This window comes from Heliangelus exortis, chromosome 1 (genome assembly GCF_036169615.1).
Source record: "Heliangelus exortis chromosome 1, bHelExo1.hap1, whole genome shotgun sequence".
In the NCBI taxonomy this organism is placed as follows: Eukaryota; Metazoa; Chordata; class Aves; order Apodiformes; family Trochilidae; genus Heliangelus; species Heliangelus exortis.
Genome location: NC_092422.1, coordinates 155,723,709 through 155,740,897, shown reverse-complemented (window position 1 = coordinate 155,740,897; position 17,189 = coordinate 155,723,709). Strand labels below are relative to the sequence as shown.

Genomic DNA, 17,189 nt, shown 5'->3' with positions numbered 1-17,189 from the left:
ACAGGCTACGACTACTTCTCATATCCCCTTTACTTCAAGCAGCAACACAGGAGGATAGATACTTTCAGCAGTATAGTATAGATATTGATATCCATAGTATAGATACTGATGAAAGTGGTTAAGGTGAGGCTGATTGCAATGAACAGCTGAACATATATCCTACAAGGTGTACCACATGCTGCACTGTTTGTAAATATAGCTAGGGTCTTTCAGAAAGACCAGGAAGGCTTTGTCCTATGTGCTGCTGCTTGCTTTGAAGCCTTACCAAATGCTCCTCCTTGTGTGCTGCTTAGGTCCTGTATGTTGAATAAAGTCCAACATGGGACAAGCAAGCTCAATCAGCAATGCTGGCATGGAGCAGAAGTCCACACTGTGCAGCAGACACAGATATAATTTCTGTTAGAATTTGAATAGTTTTATGCTCATGCAAAGAATACCAAGAAATCAGAGCAAAGCCTGGTACCTGATCTACAGTAGCACACCAGGAACATCCACCTTAAGCCTCACTCTAATTTCTCGTCCATTCCCTAATATATCTTCACTCATTCTACTCAGTGATTCTTCTGGTGGAGTTACCAGCAGCAAAGTCATCCTTAACACAGCCTCTAACAGTGACTTCAGGTGGATAAATCTTCCTGTAAAAGATGATGTAGGCATTTTGAGTTTTCTTTTTCTAATTGCAGATGATGTATGTACAGAGGAAGGATGCTCTTGCAGCTACAACCCAGGAAACTGCATTAAGTAATGGATGATCTGAATTCTGTTTTATTTCCCATGTGCAAAAACAAACTCTACAGAAAAAAAAAGAAGAAAAAACCCTGCATTTAGGGTGTGCCTCAGTTACCCTACATGAAAACAAGCATATCATAACAGGACCTAGCAGATCATGTTAGGAGGCCTCATGAATTCACATGCAGAAAGAAGTTGGGCTCTTAGGAGAAAATATGCTAAAAAAGTTATTTTAATTAATTCTGAAAATTCATTTTTTAACTTGGCCTCAAAACTTATAAAGCATGTGTCTGCTTTCTCCTCATTGAACTTCTCTGAGCTGCCCATTCAGTCAGAATGAACAACCAGTTAACTGCTATAGTTGATTACAGAAGAGGCATTAATCTATATATTGTGGATTTACAAGGGCATAAGGCAAAATAAGCACCTGAGATGTTTTTCACTGCTCCAAGGACAGGGTTGAAGTCCTATTTGAATTTCAGAAGCTGGAGGAAAATATATGGGAAAAGGCAATAGAAAGGACAAGGAAATACTAATACACTGCAAGTGGCCAAATTTAATGATAACACTTCCAAAGCTCTGCCTTGGCCAAATGTTTGCTATTATGAATCCAGTTGAAAGCACTCATTTGAATGACTCCCCAGTCAATGTTTACACATTATGTTGCTCATATGCAAATACCATCAATCAGCTGCCTTTTACAGTACTGATAAATGGACAACATTTGGAAAGTTTTACCAGTTTCCCACTAAAGCCACACAGTATCAGGAATGTAGTTTGTCACATTGAAATAACTCAGGCTAAGAGAGAATACTTTGAAATTTCACAAATCACTAGGAAGTAGCTGCTCTGTACTATTATCTTCTTCGGAAAATATAAAGAGCACTAAATAAAAATAGAGAAAGAAGTCTAACAATGTAGTATTAATACAGAATCAAAACCCTTTACATTTGCAAATCCTCAGATAATTATTGCTTCTGTTGAGTTTTAGAACACTTCTCATTTACAAAAAAAAAGTACACCTGGCAGTCAGAAAAGATCTGTGCAAAACCCAGCACTTTTTACTCCATTTATCATGCTGGGGCTATTCCATGTAGCCCCAGCTACCTCCTTAGCCTAGCTGCATAATAAAAATGTCATTACTCTCCCTAGGTCTAAGATAATAACAAACTAATGGACTATCTGGAGGTTTGTCTTTTCTCTCCCCCTCCTCCCATCTCCTTGAGTAAAATCTTACAAAATAAAACAGTAATAAAAAAAATTGTAGAAATTTCAGCAAATCCTGAAAGTACAGTGAAGCTGCTGTGTTGGCAGCCTCCAGGAGGGAAGGTGCACCCTTCCCTGTCCCAACATGCCCAAAGCTCTAAGTCTCTTGGGATTGTTACCAAGCCTCAAGCTGCTTTCTCCTCCTTTGGGTTATTCCTCATCTTCATCTTCCAATGAACTGGAGCTCCAAGCTTTATTCTTCTACTCTATGTGAGTACCTGCCTCCATAATTTCAAGTAAATTATGTTTTGCCCTTTTTGAAGTACTTTCCTTTCAAATCTCAAGGTACTTTGCAAAACTGAAACTAAAGCACACCATCTTAGTAAAGCGAGTTAGCAATTGCACCACAGCTGACTATGAAGGAGTAAACAAGCCCAGGCCCAAACATCACAGGACTTAGAAGGTGAAGAATTTGCCCAGAGAACCTGTCTTGTAACAAGTGTCTACAGTGGCCCAGGGACCAGACCCCTTCCAACTCCACCCATTTAGTAGCTGAAGTTTCTAGTATGACCAAGATAACTTATTATACCACTTTCCACATGTAGTTCTGAAAACATGAGGACAACTTTAATCAATTTCTTTTAAATGAGGGAACTGAGTAACAACCGAATTAACCAGAGTACCCAAAATAATAAAAATAAAAAATAATCAACTGCAGAGTACTGCACCAGTATCCGAAACACAAAGTGTAATTTGTAGAAGCTGCCAGAAAACTGAAGGAAGAGCTTGAGACATGGAATCACTGCATTAGTCCTGACTCTTACGTTGAGTTTAGTGTTACAGTCAGATCAGGTCAGCACTGGGGCAAGGCAAGCTGTTTCTCTGGCAAGCCTTCACTCAGATGCCCATTTGAAAACTAAAAGGTGTGCACTTAAGGAACATTTTTATATCCTATGTAATCCTATTTATAACATTAAATAGCACAACGAACTATGGGAAAAAACCTAGAATTACAGCAGGAAACAGAAAAAAAGAAAACAAGAAAAAAGCTCATTTGATCTGAGCCCTAGGCTTTTCAGAGGTGCAATTACACTGCTGTTTCCACCAGGCCCCCTGGCTTTCAAAGCTGCTACTGAGGAAGCTCATTCTTCACACTCCTATGGAGAAAAACAAACAAATTCTGACTATGCTGTGGCAAAACAAAAGGAGCCTTGTAGATTGACAAGTTTTTGCATGCACCTGCAGGGATAGTTTGCCCAGGTGAAGCCAGTGAATTTTCTTATTTTTGCAATTTCAGCTGCCTTAGAAAGCTACTGGGAGGCCACACAGAAGTATTCAGAGCATATGCATGCATTGGAGGATGTACAACTGGAAGTGCATTGAGGCCTTCCTTGTACCCATTTTTTTCTCCTGAAAAATGTGTTAACCTCTGTTCTACCTGCTGTAGTGGCAGAGTCCCAGTGTAGTCATTCTTGCAGAAGGCTGAAGCAAACATCTCCTCCAAGTGTTTTTTCAACTGTACTCTGTAGTCTGTGGAGAAAGATGTCTGGCTTGTATGTCCAACTTTTAAGCACCCCAGGCCAGGCAGATGAACCCTGCCTGGCACCTGATACAATGCCAGCCCTCATTCTGCTGGGGGTACCTGGAACTAGTCTCTGGATTTAGCAGCTTGCTTCTTCTGATGATCCCAGAGTCCTGTAACTCTTCTATAACAGGTTTCTCAAACACTTTTAGAAACCCAGCCTCATCAAATAGTAGTTCTACAGCAAATGGATGCAACTTACAGCTAAAAAAAGGTTCCAAAGGCTGGATGAAGCAAATAAAATAAGTGGCATCCCTCCCCAGCCCCCATCTTTACCATAAAGCACTGGAGTCTTCAGCAAAGGAGGAACAGGCAACTGCTTGTTATGTGGATGGACCCAGCTTCCACCAAACTTCTGACAAGCATTTTGTCATTTTACATACTTTGACTCTGGGCACCTAACACACAGTAAAAATACCCTTCATATAGAGAAAACAGATGAAGATCTGAAGCTCTATATATAATGTTTGCTAAAAATATCTTTTGGGAGGCATTCTTTGCCAAATAAGTGCCAAAACTTCCAAGGCTGAATGATAATGTTGAAATATTTGTAATGCAAATTTATTATGTTTCTTGTGAAGCATGGCTGGCAGTCAGATGGCATCTTTCAGCTCAAAGACCTGGCCCAAGCAACAACTGGAAATAGCTTTTTGGTGGCTTACGTGAAATGAGTCAACAGATCTCTGTCCAGCTCTTAATAAATTAGGAACCACATCACAAAAGCATCTGTAAGAGTCACTTCCTTTGTTGATACCATTCTAAAGGCCAAGGACTGAATAAGGTGAGGAAAATGAATTATCTTCCCTCAAAATAGCATGTTCCTTCAAAACATAGACTCCTGTTACATAGCATCTTTGATTAAAGTATCCAAATTTGTTTTACAATGAACAATGAAAGTATTTCTTTAATACATATAACCCCACACTTACTTAATAGGAAAACCCAAGATCTGCTGACTTTCAATGTGCCAGAATGATAGCAAAAGGAAAGCAGACAACAGGAATATTCTTATCCCATATGCTAACTGCATTTTGCTTTCTGGAGCCAACAAAAAATTTAAGACCTCCCAAGTATTTTTCTTTAAGAAAAATTAGCATAGACACATAAGCTCATTTTGACTAAATGGCCCAATTTCAAAGACTTGCATCATTAGGAATATTTGCCTTGTGTTCGCCAGTAAAGAGGCAAGTAATATAAACCTAGAAAACTAAGAAAAACTAACCAGAATTTAAATTCTAAGAGTAATTTTAAGAATATACAGGTAATATTGGATCAAAACCTTTGAACATGAACAATCTTAATTTCTCATAATAAATCACATCCCCAAAAAGCATTATATAAAATTCTGTGAATTAACTTTGCTAGAAAACAAAGCCATATACAGATACAAGTCAGAGCAGTAGTTTTGAGAAGTCAGATGACTAATTAATATGAACTTTGTTGCATTCAGATGGCACAAAGTAACCGAATATAAACACACTTAATACTAGGGAACTGGTGCTGCTCAATGAATTTATAGATACTGAGTTGAGAGAAAAGAATGCTTTACATTTAAAGAAGATGAAGGCCTTCTGAATTTTGGTGCTTAGTAAACAGCTGCTATTGAATTGATTGATGCCTGTAAATTCAAATGTGGTCATTATATGAAAGAGCACTGGATCTTTCAGTATTGAAAAAGCAGTTATTAAAAGATCTCTGGACATTCATATATCCCTTCTCTGGCTGTCACTTCTAAAAATGTCCTGGGTATCCACACCCAGGATTATCCTTTTCCAGTCCTCTCTCCCTCAAAGTTGATGAGAATTATACCACCAAATTCAACATGGAAAGTAGATTTAGCATCCTATCAAAAGAGGCTTCTTGCTTAGATGTAGCACTAACTGAGGAGCCAAATAAAACCAAGATTTACAAATAAATTCTTAAGTGTTTATTTTATTCATACATTAGTGATTGACAAATAGTAATTTAGATCCCATTAGAAAAAATGGGAAAAGCCATTAGAATATACCCAGTGCAGGTTCCAGGTAAAAAGTAGGGTTAGCCAAATTTCATTTCTGTTAAAGTTCTGCACTCAGTCAAGCACAAACGACATCCTGATCTTCCTAAGAAGGAAAAAGGATAAGCAGGTGCAACGTTTGTTATTTCACATGCAAGAAAGCCCCTGTTTCCTTCCCTAAATGTATATATATGATGGAAGCCTACTTCTGTAAGTGACTTAATCTTGTAAATCAGATGCTTTGTTGACAAGATGATCACCACCCTTGAATAGAAGGAAGCTGCACCCAAAGCACAGATTCAGACATTCCAGACAGAAGTCTGGCCTTCCATCCAAGACAAATATGGAGCTTAATCCACACTGCTCCTACTGTGGTTTATTAGTTCGCAATATCTGGAGAGGATTTACTTTAAGATTCAAAAAGAAGGGGATGGGGAGGGAAGTGCCTCTCACTTAAACAACATCGTTGTGGTAAAGTCCAACCTTGCCTTGGCAGGGAAAAACTCATCATGCAACTGCATCCTTCAGCTGCCCATAGGCAGGTGCAGAGTCACTATCACTCTCTAATGTCCTAAGAACACAGGAGCTTTTATCCTCTTAGTCTCTATGACAGTGTTCTTTAAAAGATGATATGAATGTTTCAGAGCACTTAGGCAAAAGAATCAGGCAAATACATTTATGCTGTTTCTCAAACTAAGAAAGTTACAGTCAATAAGAAAGATGCTGTCAAGAGCAGTCTCAAAAAATAAGCTTCTATGTGGAAAAAATACAAAGAACATAACCTGTTTCAGTATATATATACATTTTTAAGAGAAATAGTATAACAAATATTGTCATAATTCTTCTGTTGAAGCCTTTGCTCCCTGAACAACACACCCTCATCCCATGCCTGGAGGTCAAAATCTGAAACTGAGATGGGACTGCAACTGAAATTTGATTTCTAAACATCTCTGCTTATGTAATAAGAAGGGCAGAGGAAAAACTAGCTAAATTCACTCATCTTTATTAGAGTATAGTGATTTTTCCTCTAATTACCTCATAATTACTTCCTTTTTTATTTTTGACTTTCCACTATCATTTCAATCCTTTCAAATGAAGTGATCTAAAGTACACATGAATAAATTGTTGTGTACACATCAGTATTTTTTCTAAATGCTGCTTTTGATTGTAAAGATTATTTTACAAAGCAAAAAGTTATTTTGCTTATTTAAATAGCTAATGGGCACATGTGCTTCTTTATTGTATCCTCACAATGGTCAGTTTTAAATCTTACTGGCAAGCAGAGGTGAAGGCAGTGGCATTTTTTACAAGCTCCAAGGAATCACTGCTAGTTTCCAGCAAGTGTTCAGCAAAGTTATTCTGTCAGCAGCCAGACTGCAACACAAGTTGTGAGCAGCAGCTGAAATCAGTCGTGTGGCCAAAGTATATTCAGACTTGTAAAATTCTCTCATCTCTTCTTTTTAGGGGTGATATAACAATAATAATAATAATAATCTATTTTTCCTTAGCACTGGAAGGGATTTGTTCTTCTTTTATCATTTGCCACTACATCATGGGCTTACACAGCCATGAGCAACACAAAAACAGTTAATGTGGATCAGGTGCCCTGCAGGATAAAACAGAGCTTAAAGGTATCTATGTGCCTAAGGTATCTATGTACCTAAAGGTATCTATGAGCCTAAGACTTTGGAGTTTTGAATGAACCTTAGCCATCAGAGACAACACTTTCAGTATGATACAAAGCAAGTGACACTGTGATAGGAAGGAACACGCAGGTTGTACTTTGATGCCTTCTGAAAAAACATGGAAAGTTTTTTTACATCACTCTATTGTAATATCAGCACCCTTCATACTGATTAAAGGAGGTGGGAATATCCAGATACTGGTTAGTCCACTAACACATCCAGTCTGAGATGCACAGCACTATCAGGGGTATTGATCATGTCTGCAGGACATTTGTTTTGCTCTCCTCACCATGACAAAGCCCAGAGCATTAAGTCTTGAGAGACAAAAGGACACAGCCATTCCTGTCACACAAAACTTGGATAACAATTCACTTGCATCTAAACTATATTGCTAGGATTTTTCTTAAATTTTCTTGCCACACACACAGATAAAATATTAAAAAAGCTCACATATATATCCCAGGCGTAACAAACCCTCTGGAAACACCAAGATTAACATACTCAAACTGCTTATCAAGTACACAGATTATAATCCTCACATGGGCAGCTTCATCCTTCCATGTATCACCACGGTCAGAGCACAGCAGAAATCCAAGTTTTCATCCCACACATTTGTTCTCCTGTAACACCACCTTAACTACATGTCTCTAAATCTTTGGAGACAACTTTGCATTTCACTGTGAGACCCAGGTGCACACGGACGTCAGTCTGTTCCCTCCGTTGGAAGGAAGGAATGAATGTTGCCTGTAAACACTAATTACTGAGAACCAGAGCTGGTCAAGAAGTAGTGCATGCTGTGACATTAAGAAAGAAGCTGAAAAATTTTACAATTTCTTTGAAGCTTTGCCAGCAAAGTTTAAAGCATTCCAACTTTTTTCTTTTCCCCTTGTTACTGGCTCATGAAAAAGAGATGAGGTGAGAGAAGAGAAGAGAAAGGAAAACAATTTAACAGGGAGAAGAAGGAATCCCCTTCTCTAGCCCTTTATCTTCCAAATGGAAATAAAGATCTGGAAGAACAAAATCCATTCTCCTTTCAATCCAAAAGCTGTCCTTCTTAAAATCTTATCATAAATCACCAGCAATTCACAATCTTACCTGACACTATTTCTGAAGATGATTGCTCCTAATACCACAGCTCATCATAGCTACCCTATGGTCCAAAGACACTGTCAGCAGTGTGTGGCTGCTCAGTGGGACAGGAGTGGGTTTAATCATAGATGCCTGATGGTCTGAGAGCAGCACACTAGGGCATGACACAGTAGTCTCTGGTTCACTGAACTTGAGGACCACAGCCTCAGCCTCTCTTGCTGTCTAAGCAGTCCATGGCTGTGTAGCTCAACCTCAGAGCCAGCTGTAATACCCAGATGCAGCTGAAGAGTATCAGGGGGAGCTTTATTGTGACTTCAGTTACACATTCATCTCTTTCTAAGCAGAAAGGTCAATTATATCCCTGTTTTATACCACATAAAAGTTTTTATTTCTCCCTGCCCTCCCACTACTAAATGTTTAATGTAACAGTCATATTCTGCCCCTTCTGCTTCTCAAATACTTTAGTCTCTACTGCACCAATTTTTATTCATCTTACTGCCATTTTGCCTGACTTCATGTTCACTCCGTTTCTACTTGGAAGGATTCAAAACAAACAATTTACAGGAGATTTTTCCAGATACTTAACATAACTCTCTCTTTTATATAAAGAAAAAAATAGAACCAACAAACAAAAGAAAACAAAACAAAAAACTTTGTTACTTATGCATCTTATCTAGAATACAAGTGGGCCAAGATACTCACATAATATATATTGTATGTGAACTCTCCTTTTCTCTTAAATGAAATGCCCTGAGAAGATACAAAATCAGTTCTCCTTTCAATCCAAAAGCTGTCCTTCTTAAAATCTTATCATAAATCACCAGCAATTCACAATCTTACCTGACATTTAATGAAATTAAATGAAATGCCCTGAGAAGATAAACAGGACAGTCTAGGGAATCTCCATAAAATAATTAACCTTATAAGAGAACCTAATATACTTTAATATTGAATATATCTACTTTATACATATATATATATCTATATCTATATCTATATACTTTGCTCACAAGAGATTTAAGAAGTGAAGGACTAAACAATAAGAGTTTGCTAGAAACTTTATTTGGAATATAATTAGTGCTGTTTTCACCTCCCCATAAACTTGAATGTGATTGTTTCCTTTCCTAAAGGATTTGCAGAAATCAGGAGTCATGCTGTCACTAATTTCATGAAGCAAAGGAAATATTCTACACTGTAAGCCGGCAGCTTAATTTAATAAGAGAAATTTTCTTTAGGCACAACAGAAGTTTTGATTCTCAGAAATGAAATATGACAGGTCAGTCATGAAGAATATCAACTCACCTGCTCAACAAGAGTTGTTTACCACTTCTGAGTGGACTAACCAAGCACAAGCAAACCCAACAAAACCCCCTAGCAAGGATGCATGTTAATGACACCAGATGTGATGGAATTCCTTTCTTTCACCTTGACAGTCAATTCTCTGAAGCACTTTACTGCTTTCCAAGACATGCCACTATTAGGATCTGTGCTGTAAGATGACCTTACTTGGTAAGTCTCACCAAGTCTCTTTGCTACACAAATATCTGCTAACCAGAAGACATTCATTACTCCACTAAAGAGGAATTTACTTTAACAGTTGGCTGTTACAAGTTTGTAATGGCCATGTCTTACATTGTCTTTCATTGCTGTGTGGTTGCCCTAATATCCCACAGAGAAGTTCATAGGCACTACTCAAAAATCCCTTAGAGTTCCAGATGTTAATGCTTCTTAAACTATACTTCTAATTACTGTAAAACAGACTGCATTCTCCATACTCAGTTCTACAGTTTGTAAAAAACCAGATACTTCCATTAAATCTTACCTTGTGATTCAAATTGTTCTCCTTTCCTGCTCTGCCAAACACTAAATACCATAAATCGAGGAATCCAGTTATCTTTAACTTCAAGAAACTGCAACTGCCCTGCATTAAACAATGCAGCACAATGCTTTTGTCTGTGGAGCTACTAATATAAGCTTTCCTCTTCATACAGGACTCAGCATGCTAAAAATTAGTGACATTTTAAGTGGAACAATTCTTTCATCATCAGGCTGATATTTGGCTGGCATTTTGGTTACCTCCCTTATAAGGCACCAGCAAAAGGGAAGGGCTGGGACCACATTATGCAACTACTCATTGTAAGAAAAAATATAATTAAAATAAATTTTAAGAAATTACTGTGATAAACACTCTTACAATATACAAAGGAAAACAAAAGGAATCTGATGCCATTGGACCAAGATCTGCTATATCTACCTGGCTAATTTGGCAAAAGGGAATTTTTCCTGAAAGGTTTTCCTTGCTGATGGTGAAAAGTAGAAAACTTAAGCCCTTCCAGGTGCTCCTGCCTTCTCCACGTTCTGGTTCCAGTGTAGCTGATCAGCCAAAGTAGTTCTGCACTGGGAAATACCAATGTATACCTGCATCATACCCTCTCCTTTGTGCTCAGTTGTGACACATGGAAATCTAAGATGGCTAATACTAAATTCAGCTTATGGTAAGGGGGATCAGTGGCTAGGTAACTGGCATATTGCCTGACTTGTGCAAAATGGCCCCCCTGCAGACAACAAAATCTCCTACAGAATTTAACTATCAATTCAGCTATAAATATGTGGGGGACTTAGGGGGGCTGTACTCATGTATTCATAATAGCACTGCAGCTTTCTACCAGGAGAAACTATAGCTGTTCTGGTGTTACACGGTGTTGAGCCGGGCCTCTCTAGGTATTAGATTCAGTTCTACCCATTCTGGGAAAAACGAAGGAAAAAACAATGGTCTGTGGGGAAGGTCCCTCTTTATCAAGTGATCACCCCCAACTGACTGGTCTCACACTGTCAGTAGTGCTAGGAAAAAAAAATAAATAAATCAAAGTTTGCATCCATACCAGAAGCACATCTACCCTGGAAATGAGCACTGTCCCTGGAAAATCCTTTTCCCACAGAGCAGACACAAGGAGTCTCCAAACTGGCAGAGGTCTGGCAGGAAAAAGGCAGATCTGTTCTCTTTGGGGATTCTCAAGTGATGCAGACAGAAGTTCATGGCAGACCATAAGTGTGAGCTCAGTTGTCTCCTTCTGTTGCATCAGAGACAGGAACACGGAGCACAACTCCGTCCAGACAACAAAGCCCCCTGTGCACACACAACTCCCCACTTGTGCCAAGAAACTTTAGTTGTTTGCACCCCTCTGAGCAGATAGTTTCAGGGTCTTCCTGAAGCTGACTATGACTCAGCATGACCTAATATGTTACCTTTAATTGCACCCAACTTAAGCACAACTGGATTTCTCATAAGCATTATACTACTACAGTGGCTCATAAAAAGTGCCCTAAACCAAGTACTTCTTTCTGCTAAGGTACCCCTTGACTAAAATCTTCTAGTGGCTTGTTTGGGGGGGGCTTGCTTGGTTTGTTTTACTACAAGGAGATTTAACATCTAAAATTTCTTGGCATGTTTAATAAATGCAGTAGCAGACCCTTATTAAACATGACATTACACACAGTACTCCCAGAGAATTGTAAACTGCTATCTTTATTACGCATAGTAAAAAAAGGTCTCACAACCTTTCACTTGTTCAAAATAGAACAAAAAGTTTTGTTTCCACTTTTGTGGAAGGAAATGTAACAGATTCTAAATGCCAAAATTTTTGCCAAGTCTGCAGTTTCTCTACAGCATGTCCACGATCACAGGCTCAAACTCTGAAACATAAGAGACATAACTAACATAAGTTGCAATGCAATACACAGTCTTCCTCTAAATACAGTTCCTTTCCCTATATACCTCCAAATTATCCCCTTACTTTCTCCCTCACATTCATTTTGCCACCTATGAAAAACTCCATCTCTGCGCAACCTGTTCACACCGAACTATTACTATGTTGTCTGTTCCTTGTTACAATAAAAGGTGAATAGCTGTCTCTTTTTACTGCTTCAGAGATTCCTACTCTTGTGAAATTCCATAAACCCAGACTACCATTTTAATTAATGATTATTCACATTTACTAGCTGAAATAGGCAATTAAACTGTTCCTTTCACAGCCAAAATATCTCATAAGTAATCCTCCAAAGCAAGTTTTACATTAAAATTCTAGATATCTGCTTTCTGCATTTTCTATGTATTTGCAATTCAAAATCCTATGTAAGCTATCAAATCACAGATTTGTAGATATTAATATTAAAGGCACACATCACAAACTAAGTTCCAAATTTACAGTTCAAACCAAAATGCAAAATCCAATCTCAAAATTACCGAGAAACCAGAAAAACAGATAATTGAAGCATAAAGATTAACCTTCTTTCCTCATTTGTTTTTCTTTGCTTTTTTAATCTCTTCAAAGTATTGAGATGATGATGCAAGCCTCACAAAATTACCTGATCTCACACATTAGAGACAGCACTAACTCTGACAACTGCCCATTTTAATGCTTCCCATAATCAAATTAGTTATGACAAGGAAAATAAGTCCTTTGCAATAAATTCACACACCCACCCCAGTCTGATTTTATTTATTTGCTGTTAAAGAAAAATAGTCTATTGTTTCCTGATGCAGATGCAGGAGTAGTGGGACTGCCAAAACTTATTCTGTAGTTTCATTCCACAGAGGTGCAGGACTTTTCACACCAATGAAATGACCAAGTCTGCTCTTCTGCACTGGGCAACAACTGGCTTCCTTCAAGAAAGGGCCCCCTTACCTTACATACAGTTCACCATCTAAATTCACACTATCTATTAAATACCTCTTCCCTGAGTTCATATCCTAAAACATGAGACTGGGTTTCCCCGACTGATTTTTTTTTTTGACAACACAGGATGTTATTTAGTCACCAGACTTTGAAAAATCCTACATTAACTCAGCCCAAGTAGACTTCAGCAAGTTATTTATCAAACCCACATTTTCATGCTACAGTATTGCAATTACTACTGATGGCAGGTCTGCTCTAAGCACAGCTATATGTTGAGATGAACTGCAAACAAAAGATTATATTATTTTGTGGACAATAGTATGGTTTATGTCAACTGCCATTACCCTAAGACACATAAAACCTCTTTCTGGTGGAGTAAAAGCAAATCATTACCACATAATATCAGCTTAGTTGTCTTTGTGCTGATGAATGCTGCATTCAGAGAAGTAATTATTCTCATTGTAATTTCCATGTCTACCCTGCATCTCCTACAATACTAATACCAAAGTCTGTCAATTGGTTTTACATCTTAACTAATCCTCAGCATAAAACTGGTGGAATGGAGAACATTTTTATTAGAATAAACACAGCCTGAGTGAAAACTGAATTTATGGAGAGAAAAAACAAGAAACAAGACAAACCCATCGCCTAGACAGATACAATGGATAAAAGCAGCGCTTGTCAAACCGTGACTAAGCTCCCTGTGATCAACTAAAGGATTCAAGAGGGACCCCAAACCACAGCCAGAAACTTAAATCATTACAAACTTTTAGCCACCACCTCAAGCTTCACAGCATACAGACAGATGAGCCAAAGGGAGGCTATGCAGAAGTCCTGAGAAACAACAGCCAGGCAAAACTCAACCACGTGCATCAGGAGCTGTGCCTGAGCTCCACTCAGTGCCATCCCAGATTATTCCAGCCCATAAGAGACCCACCAGGGACTCCACTAAGCACAATATCAGACCCCTGCAGGTCAGCACCACAAGGCTTGCACAAGCAGGTCTACAACAGCTCATTTGACAGCAATCCAAAACTTCTGTTCTCCGGCGGGCATTCTCTCATTGTGCCCCAAAAGCATAGGGACCTGCTGTGTCCAAATCCACTACCAGTTAATTACAGGGTGTAGATTTGCTCTTTAGAAACAAAACAAAACCTAACTTTGGGGGGGGGAAGGGCAAAAAAAAAGGGCAAAAAAAAAGGGCAAAAAAAAAGGGCAAAAAAAAAGGGCAAAAAAAAAGGGCAAAAAAAAAGGGCAAAAAAAAAGGGCAAAAAAAAAGGGCAAAAAAAAAGGGCAAAAAAAAAGGGCAAAAAAAAAGGGCAAAAAAAAAGGGCAAAAAAAAAGGGCAAAAAAAAAGGGCAAAAAAAAAGGGCAAAAAAAAAGGGCAAAAAAAAAGGGCAAAAAAAAAGGGCAAAAAAAAAGGGCAAAAAAAAAGGGCAAAAAAAAAGGGCAAAAAAAAAGGGCAAAAAAAAAGGGCAAAAAAAAAGGGCAAAAAAAAAGGGCAAAAAAAAAGGGCAAAAAAAAGGGCAAAAAAAAGGGCAAAAAAAAGGGCAAAAAAAAGGGCAAAAAAAAGGGCAAAAAAAAGGGCAAAAAAAAGGGCAAAAAAAAGGGCAAAAAAAAAGGGCAAAAAAAAAGGGCAAAAAAAAAGGGCAAAAAAAAAAGGGCAAAAAAAAAAAGGGAAAAAAAAAAAAAGGGCAAAAAAAAAAAGGGCAAAAAAAAAAAGGGCAAAAAAAAAAAGGGCAAAAAAAAAAAGGGCAAAAAAAAAGGGCAAAAAAAAAAGGGCAAAAAAAAAAGGACAAAAGAAAGGGCAAAAAAAAAGGGCAAAAAAAAAGGGGGGGGGCAAAAAAAAAGGGGAGGCAAAAAAAAAAAAAACCCACAGCATTTTAACTGTCTCCTTGAAGTATTTATTTCCAAATTTTGTTTAGCTAGTAATTAGGGGGGTTTTCTTTTGCCCTGAATGTTTGAGACAATGTTTTTGGTTTTGGTTTTTTTTTTAAGTTCTGTTAAGCAATTGCAGTTAAATGAACATGTAACAGGTGAAAAACAGCCACTTTCCAGTTTCAGAACTATGCAAATTAGGCTTTTCTTAATCCAAGACACCTTTTAACAAAAGCAGGAAAACACATCTACATATAGCACACAAGATAAAACTATATCAATTCTGTTTGATACAGTAACAAATGCCTCATATGCAATGAGCCTGGCCTTTCCTTACCACCTCTCAGGTTTGTAGCCTATGGGCTTGTTTCTTAGTGTTTCACTTCTCAGAGTAAATTTAAGTCTGCTACTGTTTCATTTCCAAGCTCACAAAGGATAAGGAATGAAAGCAGATTTTAAGGTTTCTGTATACATTCAGGCAACTTTTATGGAACATGCTGAACAGTTTAGTAAAACTTATTAGTGTTATATACACTCACAAACAAGATCCCTCTACTTCAAGTGACTTTAGAAAACTGTAATCAAAACACTAGATCACCATATGTGACAAAACCCAACATCTGTGGTATCTTTAATTCCCCTGCTCTTGAGCAAAGACCAAGAAAAAACAAAACAATATGAATGCATCCCACAAAATACCCGAGAAAAAACTTTTTAAAGTCAAATTCAGCATTTCTTAATTATTATTCAGAGGCAAGATGAGAGGGCTCATTTATTCCTCTTCTGGATTTCGCAACAGAAAATCAGGTAGGCAGCATCAGCGGATCAGCACACGTGTGAATTCTATTCTTCAAACCCAAGCCGTTTCAAACGAAAGCCGAACAAACCCAGGAGACATCTGGTAAATCTTAGCGTTTCACTTTTACCTTAGTCACTCTAAACTGCCTAAAGATACAGAGCAGGAGCTGGACTGACCACCGACGGGCCCAATCCAAAACTCCTTTTCACTCGGGGAACCAAAGCAGGTTCTGCAGCTGTTCACCTGAGAGTGGAAACTTGTGAGGCTTTCTTTATTTGTTTGTTTAGCGTTTTTGTTTTGCTTTTGTTTTTCCTTAAGCGCATTACAGGGATAACGTGGTCCCTGCATTTATTTAGTTTCTTTTAAAGAGGGCAGGACACCCTTAAGCCCGACAGCCACCTTACCCACCGCGGGTACAGCCCGCACCGCCTCACGCTCCCAGCCGCGCCGGAGCCCGACCCCGGCCATACCCACCCCCGCCCGACCTCAGCTCCCACCCGGACATGCCCACCAAGCTCCCCTCTGCCCCCAGCACCCCGGGGAGGGAAGGATAGGGGGAGGGAGGGGGGAAGGATTGGGGTTCACCCCCGGCTCTCCGCCGGCCCCCTTGAAGCTCGCTGACTCCGCCGCGCCCAACCGCCCAGCCCGGCCGTTGGCTCTACCGCCGGGGGATGGAGCGGCCGCCGGCGGGGTACCCAAAGCCCGGGGATACCCCTTCTCCCCCCGCCCTGGGGAAACGGAGAAACTCAGGCAAGTTGCGCCGATGGCAAGCGGCGGTACCCGCGGCTCTGGGGCCGCTGGGGGCACGGGAGGGAGAAGTCACCCGAGGGGCAGCGCGCCGGAGGCAGGCGGGCAAACTGCCCTGTCGGATTTCAAGCAGAGAGAGGACCTCCCGCCCCGATCCTCCCGCCTCCCCCCCCGGGGCTAAGGAGCAGCCGGGGCTCAAGCTCTCCTCTCTCACACTCCACGGCTATGGCTGCTCCTGCTGCCTCACGGTGGAGTGAGGGGGGGTGGGGGGGGGAAGGAAGGAGAGGAGAAAGAGTAGAGGGAGATTCCCAGTCTCCAATGACAGGATCTCTGCTCCCTCCGCACCACACCGAAGAAAGGCTGCTCCCCCGCCGCCGGGCCGAGTGAGGCACCCCCGGGAGAACTGAGGGGTGGGGGAAGGCTGAGCTGCCTCCGCAGCACTCACCTCTCCGCGCCGCCCTCCTCCCACTGCCGCCGCCTCCTCGCTCGCTGCCCGCAGCCGGCGCCTCTGCGAGCGCGGCCCCTCCGCCGCGCTAATGTCTGGGGGGGAGGGCGGGGGCGGGCCCCGGCGCAGGGATGTTTATTCGGCAGCTCTCGCGAGAGCCTGGTACCGCCGAACCAGGCCGCAAGTGGCTGCTCCCCCCGCCTATCAGCGGAGCGACCCGACCCGCCCCGGTCCAGCCCGCCGGCAGGTGGCAGGGGAGCGAGTGTAGTTTGCGCCCGCTGGATGCCCTGGCGGCCCGTTCTTCTTCAGAGCAGTCGAAAGTTCCTCAGGAACGGCGACTGGACTTGCTCTCTAGCT

The 17,189-nt window shown here is 40.4% G+C and overlaps 1 protein-coding gene across 2 annotated transcripts in view; it reads right to left on the bottom strand.

Moving 5' to 3' along the window:
* The window catches only part of STK38L (serine/threonine kinase 38 like), a 50,318-nt gene extending 33,370 nt beyond the window's left edge, over nucleotides 1–16,948 (bottom strand). Inside the window, exon 1 of one of the 2 annotated variants that reach the window (XM_071733215.1) lies at nucleotides 16,833–16,948. The gene's annotated coding sequence lies outside the window, so the exon portion shown is untranslated. Of the gene's footprint in view, nucleotides 1–3,373; nucleotides 3,468–16,832 lie in introns of those variants that run through there. The other variant, XM_071733216.1, reaches the window with a different exon arrangement.
* Between the last annotated feature and the right edge of the window lie 241 nt (nucleotides 16,949–17,189).